The 13,745-nt window shown below is 43.1% G+C and overlaps 1 long non-coding RNA gene across 2 annotated transcripts in view; it reads right to left on the minus strand.

Moving 5' to 3' along the window:
* Positions 1-13,745, minus strand: part of LOC128349213 (uncharacterized) — a 54,840-nt gene that overhangs the window by 29,145 nt on the left and 11,950 nt on the right. Inside the window, exon 2 of one of the 2 annotated variants that reach the window (XR_008318620.1) lies at positions 3,672-3,809. The exons of the other annotated variant lie outside the window; for it this stretch is intronic. This is a non-coding gene — a long non-coding RNA (uncharacterized LOC128349213). The remainder of the gene's footprint in view (positions 1-3,671; positions 3,810-13,745) is intronic. 2 annotated transcript variants of the gene reach the window in all.

The raw sequence follows: 13,745 nt of genomic DNA on the forward strand, positions 1-13,745 counted from the left end.
GCCCCTGAATCCAATAGATTACAATAAAAAAAGCAGGCTGGATGAAAGAGGTCGAAAAATGTAACCAACAAATGCAAGATCTAATAATAACACCAGAACTAATAAGTGAAAGCGCAAAGAAAATTAAAAATTGGACTGTTCCAGGAGACGATGAACTGCATGGCTTTGGGCTTAAACACCTAACAAGCCTTCATAAACAACTATCAAAACAGTTCAATTACATTTTGCAAGGAGGTGATATTGAACAATGGCTAACAACTGGGAAAACTCATCTCATCATGAAAGACCCAGCAAAAGGTGTCGTTCCAAGTAATTATAGACCGATAACCTGCCTGCCAACCATGTTCAAATTATTAACTGGAATAAAAGCAGATGAAGTGATGCAACACTTATTAACTAACAAACAGCTTCCAGTTGAACAGAAAGGAAATTGCCCCAACACCAGAGGCACAAAAGACCAGCTGCTGATAGACAAAATGATTTTAGAAAATTGCAAGAGAAGAAAAACAAATCTAAGTGTTGCATGGATTGACTACAAGAAAGCCTTCGATTCATTGCCTCACACATGGATACTAAAATGTTTAGAAACAACTGGTGTCAGCAAAAACATTCAGATATTTATAGAAAAAGCAATGAGCATGTGGAGTACACAGTTAACAATCAATGGCGAGACACTTGGACAGGTTAGCATTAGAAGAGGCATTTTCCAAGGGGACTCACTATCCCCTATGTTGTTTGTAATCGCCATGACCCCACTTTCACAAATACTAAACAAAACAGGCCTTGGATACCAAACATCTAAAACATCAAGTCAAATCAACCGTCTGCTGTACATGGACGATCTGAAGTTGTATGGAAAGTCCCAGTCAGAAATCGAATCACTGCTAAACACTGTCCGTATATTCAGTAGCGATATAGCAATAGAGTTTGGACTAGACAAGTGTGCTGCATTAATAATAAACAGAAGGAAAATAAGAAAAACAGAAGGAATAGAACTGCCGAATGGAAGCAAGATCAAGAACCTGGAAGAGAAAGAACCTTACAAATACTTGGGCATTCTCCAGGCTGATAACATTGCATACCCTGAAGTTAAAAGCAAAATTGGAAGTGAATACATCAGGAGAGTTAGAAAAATCCTCAAGTCCAAACTCAATGTCGAGAACACCATACAAGCCATAAACACCTGGGCTGTACCTGTTATCAGATACACTGCAGGAATAATAGACTGGACCCAGGCAGAGCTAGAGATGCTAGATAGTAAGAACAGGAAAATAATGACCATCAATCATGCTCTGGACAGATTTGTGCTCCCCATGAATGAGGTGGTTGGAGACTTGGGGGTCCTCTTGGACTTGGAGCTCCTGTTCAAGCAGCAGGTGAAGGCCATAGCCAGAGGTCCCTTTGCCTAGCTTTGGCTGGTCCACCAGCTGCAGTTCTATCTTGACCGGCAGGCGCTGGCAAGGGTAACTCATGCCCTCGTCATCTCTCATTTGGATTACTATAACGCACTCTACCTGGGGTTGCCTTTGAAGATGACTTGGAAACTTCAGTCGGTGCAGATTGCACTGGCTTGCCTGCTTATGGGCGCTAGGAGATATGATAGTGTGACTGCTCTCTTTTGTTCGCTGCACTGGTTACCTATTTGTTCCCGGGTCCAAATCAAAGTGCTGGTTCTTACCTTTAAAACCCTGCAGGACTTAGTGCCTGTTTACCTTCAGGACCGCCTTTCCCAGACAGTCCCTAGTCTTAGAGAGGTCCATAGTACTAGGGCATGTGGAAGGGCTTTTTCTGTTGCTGCCCCTTCACTTTGGAACTCTCTTCCCCCCAGATTCGGTCTGCCTCCCTTTCAAACTTTAAAACCTTATTGAAGAAATTTATTTTCTGCCAGGCATTTGCCCTTTAAGGTTTTTTTAAAATTTAAAAAATCTCAGATGTTATTCTTGTTTTGTACTGAGTCTGTGGATTGGGCGGTATATTAAACCTCTTACCAAACAAGCAAGCAAGCAAGCAAGCAAGCAAGCAAACAAAACAATTGTTTTATTTTTCATTATCTTTGTTTGAAAAGTTCTTCACTCTTTTTTCAAAAAAGTATGCTTTTAAGGATACAACATTATTTTAAACTGGTACAAATGTTGTCCCCTGGACATTTGTCCCAGCTTCAATTGGAGAGCATTTAGGGAAGGACTAATTTCAAATTGGACATTTTATATAGCATTTGAAAGAATATTCTAGGGATGTGTGACTTGTGTTCAAGAAGTATCATCATTTTATTCAGACTACAGTAGATTGTTTGCATTACAATAGGTTCTGTTGTTGCCACAGGCTCCGTTCTGTTGCAGAATTTTTGTTGTTGAAAAGTGTGCCATTGTTGTCATCACACTCTTATACTTGGTATGTGTGAGGGGGGTAACCTTGCTGTGCAATTGCCAGCCCTGTTTTTGCATCCAGGGATCTGAACTTAATCTGCTTAAAGGCCGAGTTCCAAAGCAGCACAAACAAGTCTCAGCTTTGCATGTGTGTAGTGGTGTTGTTGTGTTCTTGTTGATGGAATGCTTGGGGGAGGGAGGGCATTTGATGCTGGTCCTAGTAGTCTGCGCTATCACACTTGCTTGCTGGTTTCTAGCTGCTGCTGTTATCCTGCATTCATGGGTGCAGAGGGGGTCATGGACAGTGCATTTCGTTTTTCACATTGTTGTGTAGACCAATTGCATTTCTGTTGTGGGGAGCATGAGACACAGTGGATGTGGTGTGTGGTCTTTGGAAACCTTTGCTGAAACGTGGTATATAAATATTTCTTGTTATTGATGTGCACTGCACCACCCATAGGGGACAATGGGGGCATGAGTGTGCATTTCTGCCCGTGGATGCCTCCTAGGAGTGCCACAGTGTGTTGGGTGGTAGCGCCCAATGGGTAGCAGCTACCACCCAAATTCCAAAAAAATTGGCCAAAGGGGTGATTTTTTTTTAAGTTTGTGCATTTTAATTTTTTTTCTCATGGGGATTTCTGTTCCAATTTTCAATTGAGGTGTTCTGAGTGGATTTTTTGGTGCAAAATGAATGAAGAATGACCAAAGAATCCACTCAGAATCATTTTTCACCAAAGAATCCACTTAGAACACCTCAAAAATTGAAAATAAAAAGAGAACCCAGTACCCCATGGGCTTGTGGTTTGGAGAGGATGGGTGGGGGTTGGCACTCCATGTGCACTACACCGCAACCCACTTTGAAATACCCTGGAGCCATCCAAGCAGAATTATGGGGCCGTTGAAATCCACATTATTCTCGGGGGGGGGATAAAAACTCATAAACTTCAAAAAAATGTTTTACATATCACACCTTTGGCCAATTTCTTTGGAATTTGGGTAGTAGCTGCCACCCATTGGGCACTACCACCCATCCTACTCTTCTGCCCCCAGAACCTCTCCCCCCCCAATCAATTTAGATTTGGATTTGGATTAATACGGATCTAAATCGAATTCGGGGTGATTCATGTGGGTCAGAGTTGGGCTCAAAACAAATCTGGCTGATTTGATTTGAGCTCAAATCGAATTTTTAAAAATTGATTTGTGCACATCCCTAGAATATTCCCAGAAAACATTTTTGAATATGCACAGTTAACAATAAGTATGAGCAAAGAAACAAATATTCCAATTTTATTTTCAAAATATTACCTGTCCAAGTACACTGGACGTAGTTTGTAATTCAGACCTTTGCAGTACACTACGGGGTCATTCACTATTTCCATCCTTCTCTAGGTTCTTAGTAGGAAACCTTCTTTGCATAGCTGTTCTAAGTATAACATTTGGTCCCTTAAAAAAAAATTATTTTTTTTAAGGAATGTGTTGACTGGTTTAATGAAGAGAAACAATTCTGACTGAACTTTACATATTACAGAAATCAGCTAAGCGCTCTAATTGCCAACTCATTGTGTGAATTAATTAATCAAAGCATGAGTGAATTACAGTACTTGTGAGACTTTGATCTGACAGATGGAAGAAATATAGGGGAACTACTGGGTATCAAGCTACAGTGTTGGAACTTGAAATGTTTCTCCATGCTAGTCACAAGTTTAATTACTTCTTCTTTTTCCCTGCTGACAGACTCAAATTAAAATAAATGAGCCACATCGAGACAAATCTCAGATGCATAATGCAGCTTGGCCCACATTGTGCTTCTCGTACTGGAGAACTATAAACTTTATTAATAAAATTGTTCAGCGTTCATTTTGATTTGGGTGTGTTAAAAGGCAAATGCTATCTAATGTACAAAACAGCTTGCATTGATCTTTGATTTGATACTAGCTAAGTGTCCATCTATAAGACAGGTTGTGTTTTTCTTTTTTCTTATTCCGCATATGCATTATGTGGTGAAAAAATGAGGATACATTGTAAACAATGGCTGGCATGCAAAGATCCCCATGCTTGAGTAGAAAACACTTCAGCATGTGTGTTGAAGGGGGATGCCAGTTTTATTTTGTATTGCAGCCTCAAAATCAAATGATGCACCAGAGAGTCCTCAGTCCCACACACCTTCAGGACAACCTTTGCCAAAGAGGCCACAGTAGAACAAGAGGCTGGGAGGTCCTGGTGCTCACAATGAACACTGGTGGCCAGGCTTGTTATAGGAACTCACCAGTCTTGGTATATACTGTCCTAAATGAGACACAAAATTGGATATCTGTCCTTCAAATCTAAGTTAGAGATGTCCAATTCTGTGCTGCTAGTAGGGCAGGAAACACCATGATTGGTGGAGCTGTATCACACAGCCAGTTTCCACATATTGTTACTAAGACTGGAGGTAGGGCTTCTGTGTATTCTCTGGGCTGCAGCAGCTCATGGAAGCTTTGTTTGGCACTACATCTGAAGCTGGTCACTACATGGGACCCTTTAGATCCCAGCCTGAATGTATGGTTGGTGGGAGGGAATTGAGAATATGTTTATCAGCCTTCTATAAAAATTTTCTGTGCCGTGTTACACTTACTGAATTACAGTCCTTCAAAAAAGGGGGAGCTTCAAAAACAATTTCAAATGCATTTTGGTGTTTTTGGGAGGGAAAGTGTATTAGTCATCATGAGCACTATAAAATTGATTCCCACAATGGTCACACTCAAACATACACAATTCTGTTTAGAAGGAGATTTGGCAAATTCATGGAGGCTAGGTCTAACAATCAACTATGATGACTATGTGGAACCTCCAGGTTCAGGGACAGTATGACACTGAATACCAGTTTCTGGGAAGCAACGGCAGACAAAGAGAATGCTTATGTTCTGTTTGTAGATTTTCTAGAAGCATCGGGTTGGCCACTGTGAGAATCAAGATGCTGGACTAGTATCCTGTTCAAGCTGAGCTGCAGCCTCCAAATCTGTGAGGGACGCAGACCTTGGACAGCTCCAAGGGAAAAGCTTGGCACAAAAGAGCTGGTTATAGCAGCATAAGATTGATGTTGCTCCAGCAGATGCTTGGAGTGTATTACCTGTCTTTATAGTTGCTGTCTGGTAGAGTGAATTGCCCTATCCTCTTCTCTAGGGAAAGGCTCATTGTTTAAAGGTGCCTTGCCTGGTTTTCTAAGCACTGGCTTCGGGACTCTACTTGGGCTGACAGGTCCTCAAGGGACTTCTTTGAGGATGAATGCAGGGCTAGGTACTTGGGGCAGGATTGTGGGGACTGCTGGCTCTGGTTTCTGTGGTTCTCCTGATAGAGAGGATCCTCTCAGACCAGGGTCACCTGGGGTCTTCTACCCTGGTAGAAGACCCATCATAGGTCTCTTCCCCTGAACTGTCTGCTTTTTCCTCCAGTTGAGGGGTTCCGGATCCAGGATCATGACAACTAGATGAACTTTTTCTATGCTCCAGCAAGATGCTTCTTATTACAGCAATGCTGGTTATGCCACTTGAAATTATGTTATTTTCCTCTGGTACTGTTTGGAGCACTACAGAAACTTGTAAAACCTCATTGACAAGATACCATTGCAGACCTTTAGGTTACTACTTTTAACTCAATGGGCAGGCTCAGACAACAGATGGAACCCAGATGTATTTAACAATACTGGATTTACACTACAGATGATTTCCAAACTTTGTTTTGTTTGGGTCCAGCCCCTTTTCTTTACCTCCCATGAAATAGGCTTGCTTCTCTCTATGCAAGAGCCCAATGTGGACAGAGCTACTGAAACACATTAAACCATGAATGTGGGTTCAGACATTGCATAAGTCCATGCTTAGGACAAACCAACAAACTCAAACCTTGGGTTCAGATCACAGTTTGACTGTTCAAACTAAATCACAGTTTGCTGCCTGGCACAGGTTCAGGCTTCAAATACTCACATTTAGATGAAACAAACCATGGTTTGTCATTCATTCAAAATATTTATACTCTGCCCCTCCAGTACACTACTGCTCACAACATTATTAAAATAAAAGACTAATAAAGTTAAACAACTTAAAAGAACAGGCTAAAGCTACATTTAACATTACATTTTTTCAAGTTTTAATTAAAAGTTATTAACAAAAAAAACCTCCTGAGAACTATAAAAACTGAAGAACCTGCCAGATATAAGCAGCAGATAAAACATTTAAAAGGCTCTTTTAAAAGATGTGTTTTAAATTGCTTTTTAAAAACCTGAGGGAGGGAGCATGGTGAAGCTCTTCTGGAAGGGGGTTCCAAAGCCAAGAGGCCACAACCAAAAAGGCCCTGAGGCTATTCTCACAATTGGCTAAAATCAGGCTAGGGGAGCTGAGCCCTATTTTAGCCGATCATGAGAAGCACCAGGCTCAACCTGCTTGCAAAGCCCTCCCCTAAGCCCAGGTTAGCGGAGCAATTGCTCTGCTAACCTGGGCTCTGCGATCGTGTGTTACCGCACTGTGGAAAATCACGAGGAGACCCCCGACCGGGAGGCTAAAAAGCAGCCTCCCGGCTCAGGAGTCTCTCGAGCATGCTCTGCGCACTCACACAGAGCATGATGGAACTTCAGTCCCCAATCCCTGCAGGCCCTGCTGGCTCTGTGATGGAGCCGGTAGTTGTGTGGGCAGCCGATCCAGCAGCCTAGGGAGGGCTTGATGATCATCTACAAGGAGAGTGGGCTTAGCCCGCTCTCCCCGCAAACCCTATTTAGGCAGGTCTCACCGATCATGAGACTCGCCTCCCTGTCTCTAGTCCCTGCCAACCAGATCTCTGTTAGAGGCAGGGTCATGAACAGGGCCTGAGATGCTGAGTGAAGGGCCCTGGCAGGTTCATAAGAGCGAATGAAGTCTAACAGTAACCCGGCCCCAAGCCATGTAGAGCTTTAAAGGTCAAGACCAGCACCTTGAATCGAGCCTGGAAGAAGTAACCAATGAAGCTGCTACAGGATGGGTGTGACACTCATTAAGTGACTTGCACCCATGAGCATCCTTGCAGTAGCATCCTGGACCAGCTGAAGCTTCCAAACTGTCTTCAAGGGCAGCCCCAGGTAGAGTGCATTGCAGTAGTCCAATTTGGATGTTATCAAAGCATAAGTGACTGAGGTCAGGTCCAATTTTCCAAGTAGGATCACAGCTGGCATACCAGCCATAGTTGGTAAAAAGCACCTCTGCACACCAACGCCACCTGTGCCTCCAAGGACAGCATTGGGTCCAGAAACACATCACGACGTTGGAAGCCACTATCCGAAAAATTATGGATAGAATCAGACAATTAAGTTTAGGACAGTTCATTTAAGTTGGAGTGAGATTTTACTTTTCATTGTACACACACACACACACACACACACACACACACACACACACACCCCTTTCATCCAATTGCTGTGTCAGGGCAAACAGGTTTTGCACATTCTTTAAAACAATGCAAAACTCACAAACCTTGTTTGCCGGAGGCCAAAGTCAGACAAATGTACACGAGGAAGCTCTTCTGACCATCAGTGAGAAGAGCTCTGTGGCTAACTACGGGGAAGGAGGGTTAACCTTACCTTCCCCACAGACAATCAGTAGGCCATTGGCCCGCACCTCACTCAGCTGCTCTGGGGGTCTGGCACAGGGAATCACTGCCACATGGTGCCCCACTCCCTAGAGCCCCAATAATGCACAGTGCAAGTGCATGGTACATTACTGGGAGCCCCCTCCCTGAGTGTGCCCACTGCAGCTGGGAGCAGTCGCAGCAGACACATGATCAAAAAATGAAGGCAAGGGAGCACTCGTTCCTGTAACCTAATTCAAGCTGGAGGCGACTTAGGTGGGTTTGCCACCGTGTAGCCACCGGGATCACGCACTCGCAAAAAACGGGCTGGGCTCTCTTAGCCCAGTTTTGCTCGCTCATGTGAACAGCCTCATTATGAGCAGTTATCCTCCCTTTAAACCACAATAAATGTTTGGCTAGGGAGACCCTCTATATCCATTCTATGTTTACAGAGGCTGAATATACAAGTGATTTATACATTAGCTATTTGAATATATATGTAGACAACCATTGTATGGAACAAGAGTTTGGATGTTTAAGATACAGGCATACAAATATTCTAAAAAGCTTGGCACTTACAATTCCTTAATAAAAGTTGGAGCAGTTGGCCTTCAGAGATTAAACTGAAATAAAGCAAAAACAACTACAAATAAATCACCACCTTGAGACGTTCTTAAGTAAAAATATGTCTGAAATCACAAAGGCTGTGCAGCACTAAAGACAATGCCCTTTGCCAGTCGCAGCTCACTGTATCCTTCCTGAGGCCCTGTTTCCGCCCAGACACCAGGGTTCTTTCTCAGAGTCCTGATTGGAGTTTGCAGACTGTCAATTGCTGAGTTCTCATGTCATCAAACTTTGTTTTGCATCCCGGGTTCCCAGGCCTTTACTGAAACTCCCCTGCATCTTTTTGGAGTCAGTGTAGGAGAAAAACAGGAAGGCTAAAGTTCACTCTGAAATCTTAGCTATAGGTCTTTGCTGTGTTGTGTAGATGCACATAAACTTAAGATGTGTCATTACAGTATCCGAATCTTTTCCATGTGCATCCTTGTTCTTCTGAGTGGCTAGGAATGTTTCAGATGTGGCCAGAGGCACATTTACATCTAGTACAATTCCAGTAGTTCTATTGCTCCAACACCTTGGAGACGTATTTGCTCAGCTTAGCTCTGAGTTTGCATTGGGCAATAGTAGATGCCATGTCACCCCTGGTTTAGTGTCTAATGGTCTCCTGTGCAGTGCTTTCCTCTTTTAGGAGCTTCCCTCTGCAGCTATTGGCAAAGCAGTGGAAGAACTTTGTGGTGGTTAGAGCTGTCCTGGTCCAGGAGGTCAGTGTATACATGGCTCCTACCAGCAGGACTGTAGTCCAAATCTTGATAGTTTCCTTCACATAAAATGATATATACTAAAATTGAAGGTTATCATCATTTCCCTAGCAGAAGATCATACTTCTAAAAATGCTTAGGAAAAGTCCTGTTTCAAACAACTGCATGGTCTCTGCTGATATCAGTGTACTATCTGTTTACCCTACACTGTGTCCCTGAATTCCTAGCAAATAGCTGGTTCATGCCATACCTCATTCCAAAGCCTGTCCTGGATTAGCAATGACTCTGCTTCCATATTCCTTCATGTGAAAGTCAGTGGCTCAATGTACATGTTGTACATGCTTGTCTGCTTTCATTTTCCATCTGCTAAGCACTCCCATTTCTGTGGTGCAGGAGTCTCTAGACATGGAGCAATGGATGAAACTATGGTTTGTCAATTCACATACATCAGCCGCATTCGCATGTAACACACAACTGGAGTTTAAGGGGCCAGAGGTTGTCCTACCATTATGTCTGAATGCAGGAAACTCCGGTTCTATGAAGCGCACAACCTGAGGTTTTGTCTTTGGAACTCCAGTCTGAACCCTCAGGTTGCAGTGAGTTTTATCGCCCCCAACTTGAGTTTCAACATAGCCTGCATTGAATCCAAATTCAGAACTGCAGGCTGTGTTCTCTTCAACCAGAGTTGAGGGAGGATGCCCATGACTGGCTGGGTGAACTGTCTTTCATGCAAGAAGGAAGCCTGCACAGCCAGTTACCTCTACTCTCTGCTGTCCTTCTGACTGCAGAGAAAGTGCTTTCTGTTATGTCCAAATTCAGACAGGAGAGTAGGGTGAGGTCCATTGGACCCACAGTTCCGCATTATGTGTGTATGTGTCTCTTTATTTATCAGGGGAAGAGTAACTGGCCATATCCACCCCCAGAACAGTACTGTTACTGGTGTCTATCTTACGTTTCTGTTTAGATTGTGAGCCCTTTGGGGACAGAGATCCAGCTTATTATTTATTTATTATTTCTCTATGTAAACCGCTTTGGAAACTTTTGTTGAAAAGTGGTATATAAATATTTGTTGTTGTTGTTGTAGTATGCGGCTCTCACCAAATTCCTTCATGCAAGAAGGACACCCACACAGACAGTTCTCCCTTCTCTCTGCAGGCTCACTTACTGCAGCGGGAGTGCTTTCTATCATGTCCAAATTTAGACAGGAGAATGTGGTGGGGTGGGAGCAGATTCTGCATTACGTGTAAATGCGGCTATCTCCTAATCATATAATAGTTATCACAAACCACAGTTTGCACATCAGTTTCAAAGAATGGTTTTTGAGTCTGCTTTGCTGTGACAAACCATGACTTGTTAATTCAGACATCATGTCAAACGTCCATTAAGCTTCCTTAACAGTGATTTATTTATTTATTTTTTTGCCCTGCAGTTGTTTGTAAGCTATTTATAGGCACTGTTTCATCTATATATGGTTGGGGAACAACCAGAAGAATAACTTCATCAACTGAAAAAGATAATCCAGGATGTTACTGCCCTTGGCAGTGATCCAGGGAAATCCCTTTCCCATAGCTGTGCACTTTTTCCAGAAAAGAAAAGAAAAAGAATACATGCCTTATGCAGGCAAATCTTTCATTCTCTTTTTCACTCTACTTGATTTTCTTCAAATTTCTACTTTTATTGGGGGGAGGATTATAGAAACATCTTCTTTAACAGCTTTTCCATGGTTGGCATTTAGTAATGTTTAACATTTATAGAGTGCTTCCTAAGCATTCAAGGCACTGCACATATATCATCTCAATAACCCTTACAGCAGCTGTTAAAGTGGGTTAGCATTACTATATCCATGTTGCAGACAGAGAGGCTGAGGCTGAGAGTGTCTTGCCTGATAATAGTAAGTTGACAGCAGAAGTAAGGTTTGAAGCAGGTTCACAGCTCAGATTCACATGTAACTGTTGCAAGTCCAGTTCCGCTAACTGCCATTGACCAGTGAGAAAGCATGTCCAGTGTACGCTGTTGGTTTCCTGCTTTCCATGTTGTCCAAACCCACCAATGCTGGGTTGCTGAGCAGCACTTCCCTCTGCCACCCGACATCTGTGACCAACATTTGAAGTTGGGTGGTAGAGGGAAATGCCTGTTGGCAGCCTAACACAGGTTTGTTTGGATAACACAAAAGATGGGTAACTAGTGGCTCATGTCAGGCGCTCGCCAGAAACCAACCGCTGGTGGAACTGGATTTGCCACCATTACATGTGAAGCCACCCTAGGACACTATGCTACTCTGGCTAGCTACATTTGCTATACATATGCATTGGGCATGAGCTGTTGGGATTTTGCCAAGGATCTTGTCTCAGTTCTACGTGTGGGGCATGCTTGAATATACTGGAATGCATCCGCAGAACCAGAGTTTAAGGGGGCAACAGTTGTCTCACCATGACGTCCGAATGCATGCAACTCCGGTTCTGCAAGGCAACCCATACAAAGTTTGGATTTTTAAACTCCAATATGAACCCTCAGGTTCTAGTGAGTTTCGTCACCCCAACCCAAGATTCCACGCAGCCTGTGTATCATCCAAATTCAGGATCACAGGCGGAGTTCACTGTGACTAGAGTTGAGGGAGGAAGCTCCTCGCTCTCTCTGGCTATGATTGGCTGAGCAAGCCCTCCTTCAGGCCAGAAGGAAGCCCGCACAGCCAGTTCCCCTTCACTGACTGTGGAGAGAGTGCTCTCCATGATGTCCAAATTTGGACTGGAGAGCGGGGGCGGAAGGAGCAGAACCACAGGCCCATTGGACCCATGGTTCCATGTTACTTGTGAGTGCAGCCTGTCTTTCTCCCCTTTGGGATTTTGTCCCACTTCTCAGCAAGCCACTCCTCAACGGACTTCCCAATCCATCTCAAACTTCCTTCCCATTGAATGGGCAGTGGCTAGAAGGTGCTAGAGTGGCTACCACATGAAAGCAGCTTTAAATGGAATTATAGGCCACTCCTGTTCATAGTGCTGGCCCCACCCCATAATTTACCATTGATTTTTTTTTAAAGCAACCCCAATCAGCTTTCTTTCCAAGCCACAACTTTCCAAGGAGCATAAAAAGTACTGAAGAGATCTTTACCGCCATGCACAGAAAAGCACTGAAACTATGTAGATTGTTTAAAGATTATCAGAACCCAAAACATGTGCAGAAGACTAGGCCCTTGTTTATAGCAAAACAGAGGGTTTAGTCCTTTCATGTAATGTAATATCCTTTCAACCTAATGTGCCATTATAATAGTTGTCATGCTGACAAAGAAAAAACAAACAGTTTGGGAACCATTTAGCTATTGCAAAGACAGAAATGAGGAGCTACAAGCAGAGTATTGTTTGTTAGTCCAAAGGTGAGTATCCAACTGTTGTCTATGAAAAATAGCTCTGGGAAACACAAGCTGTTAAACAAAAGATGCTCCTATGTGTGTGTTTATGGATGGATACAGCCAGTACTCTGGGCAAAGAACAGAATAAGATTTAAAAACAACAATTTTGGACTCTATGAAAAGCAATCCATTTCATTAAAGCAATTTCCAGTGGGGCAATATGTGAAGCATTGCAAGAGAATGGTCTGCAAGTTCTTGCCAGTTAAATTGTGGGTCAGACTTGAATAAAAATCATTTTTGGAGAGGGCTAATAATGTGACTGATGGGAATTAACAGATCAGAAGATGGTCCTAGAGCTTTGCAGAATGACTATGCGTCAACAAGCACACCTCAGATCTGATAACTGGGCAATAATGTTGCAATACATTTATTGCAACATGAGCTGAATGCTTAGCTCATACTTTAATTGTAAAACTTGTTTACTTTCGAAATCCACTGATTTCAAAATAAAAGTATACAAAATGATGTAAGAATTTCACAAAACCTTTTAGGAACATAGGAAGCTGCCTTCTACTTAGTCAGACCATTGGTCCATCTTGCTCAGTATTGTCTACACAGAGTGGTAGTGACTTCTCCAAAGTTGCAGGCAGGAGTCCCTCTCAGCCCTATCTTGGAGATGCCAGGGAGGGAGGGAACTTGGAAACTTCTGCATGCAAGCATGAAAGTGCTCTTCCCAGAGCAGCCCCATCTGCAAAAGGGAACATCTCATATGTAGTCTCCCATTCAAATGCAAACTAGGGTGGACCCTGTGTAGCAAATGGGACAACTCATGCTTGCTCTCACAAGAACAGCTCCCCTCCCCTCTTTATTTCCCCCCTTCCCCCCCTTTAAGTTCTAGGTCAATGCTCTTCTGTTCCAAAACCAGAATGCAAATCTTCTGTTTTCTAAGAAGAGATGAATGAGTGCTATCCCCCCACTCTCTGTCATGAGTGATCTCCCACCATATTAAGGGATAGGATATTTCATTGCTAGCACTGGATTAGCAAAGCACTGAAGTTTTATTTATTACATTTATATCCTGTCTTTCCTTCATGCCGCAGAAGGTGGCATACTTAGGATTCCAGGCAGTCTTCTATTGGAGTACCG

Source organism: Hemicordylus capensis, chromosome 3, assembly GCF_027244095.1.
Source record: "Hemicordylus capensis ecotype Gifberg chromosome 3, rHemCap1.1.pri, whole genome shotgun sequence".
Classification (NCBI taxonomy): domain Eukaryota; kingdom Metazoa; phylum Chordata; class Lepidosauria; order Squamata; family Cordylidae; genus Hemicordylus; species Hemicordylus capensis.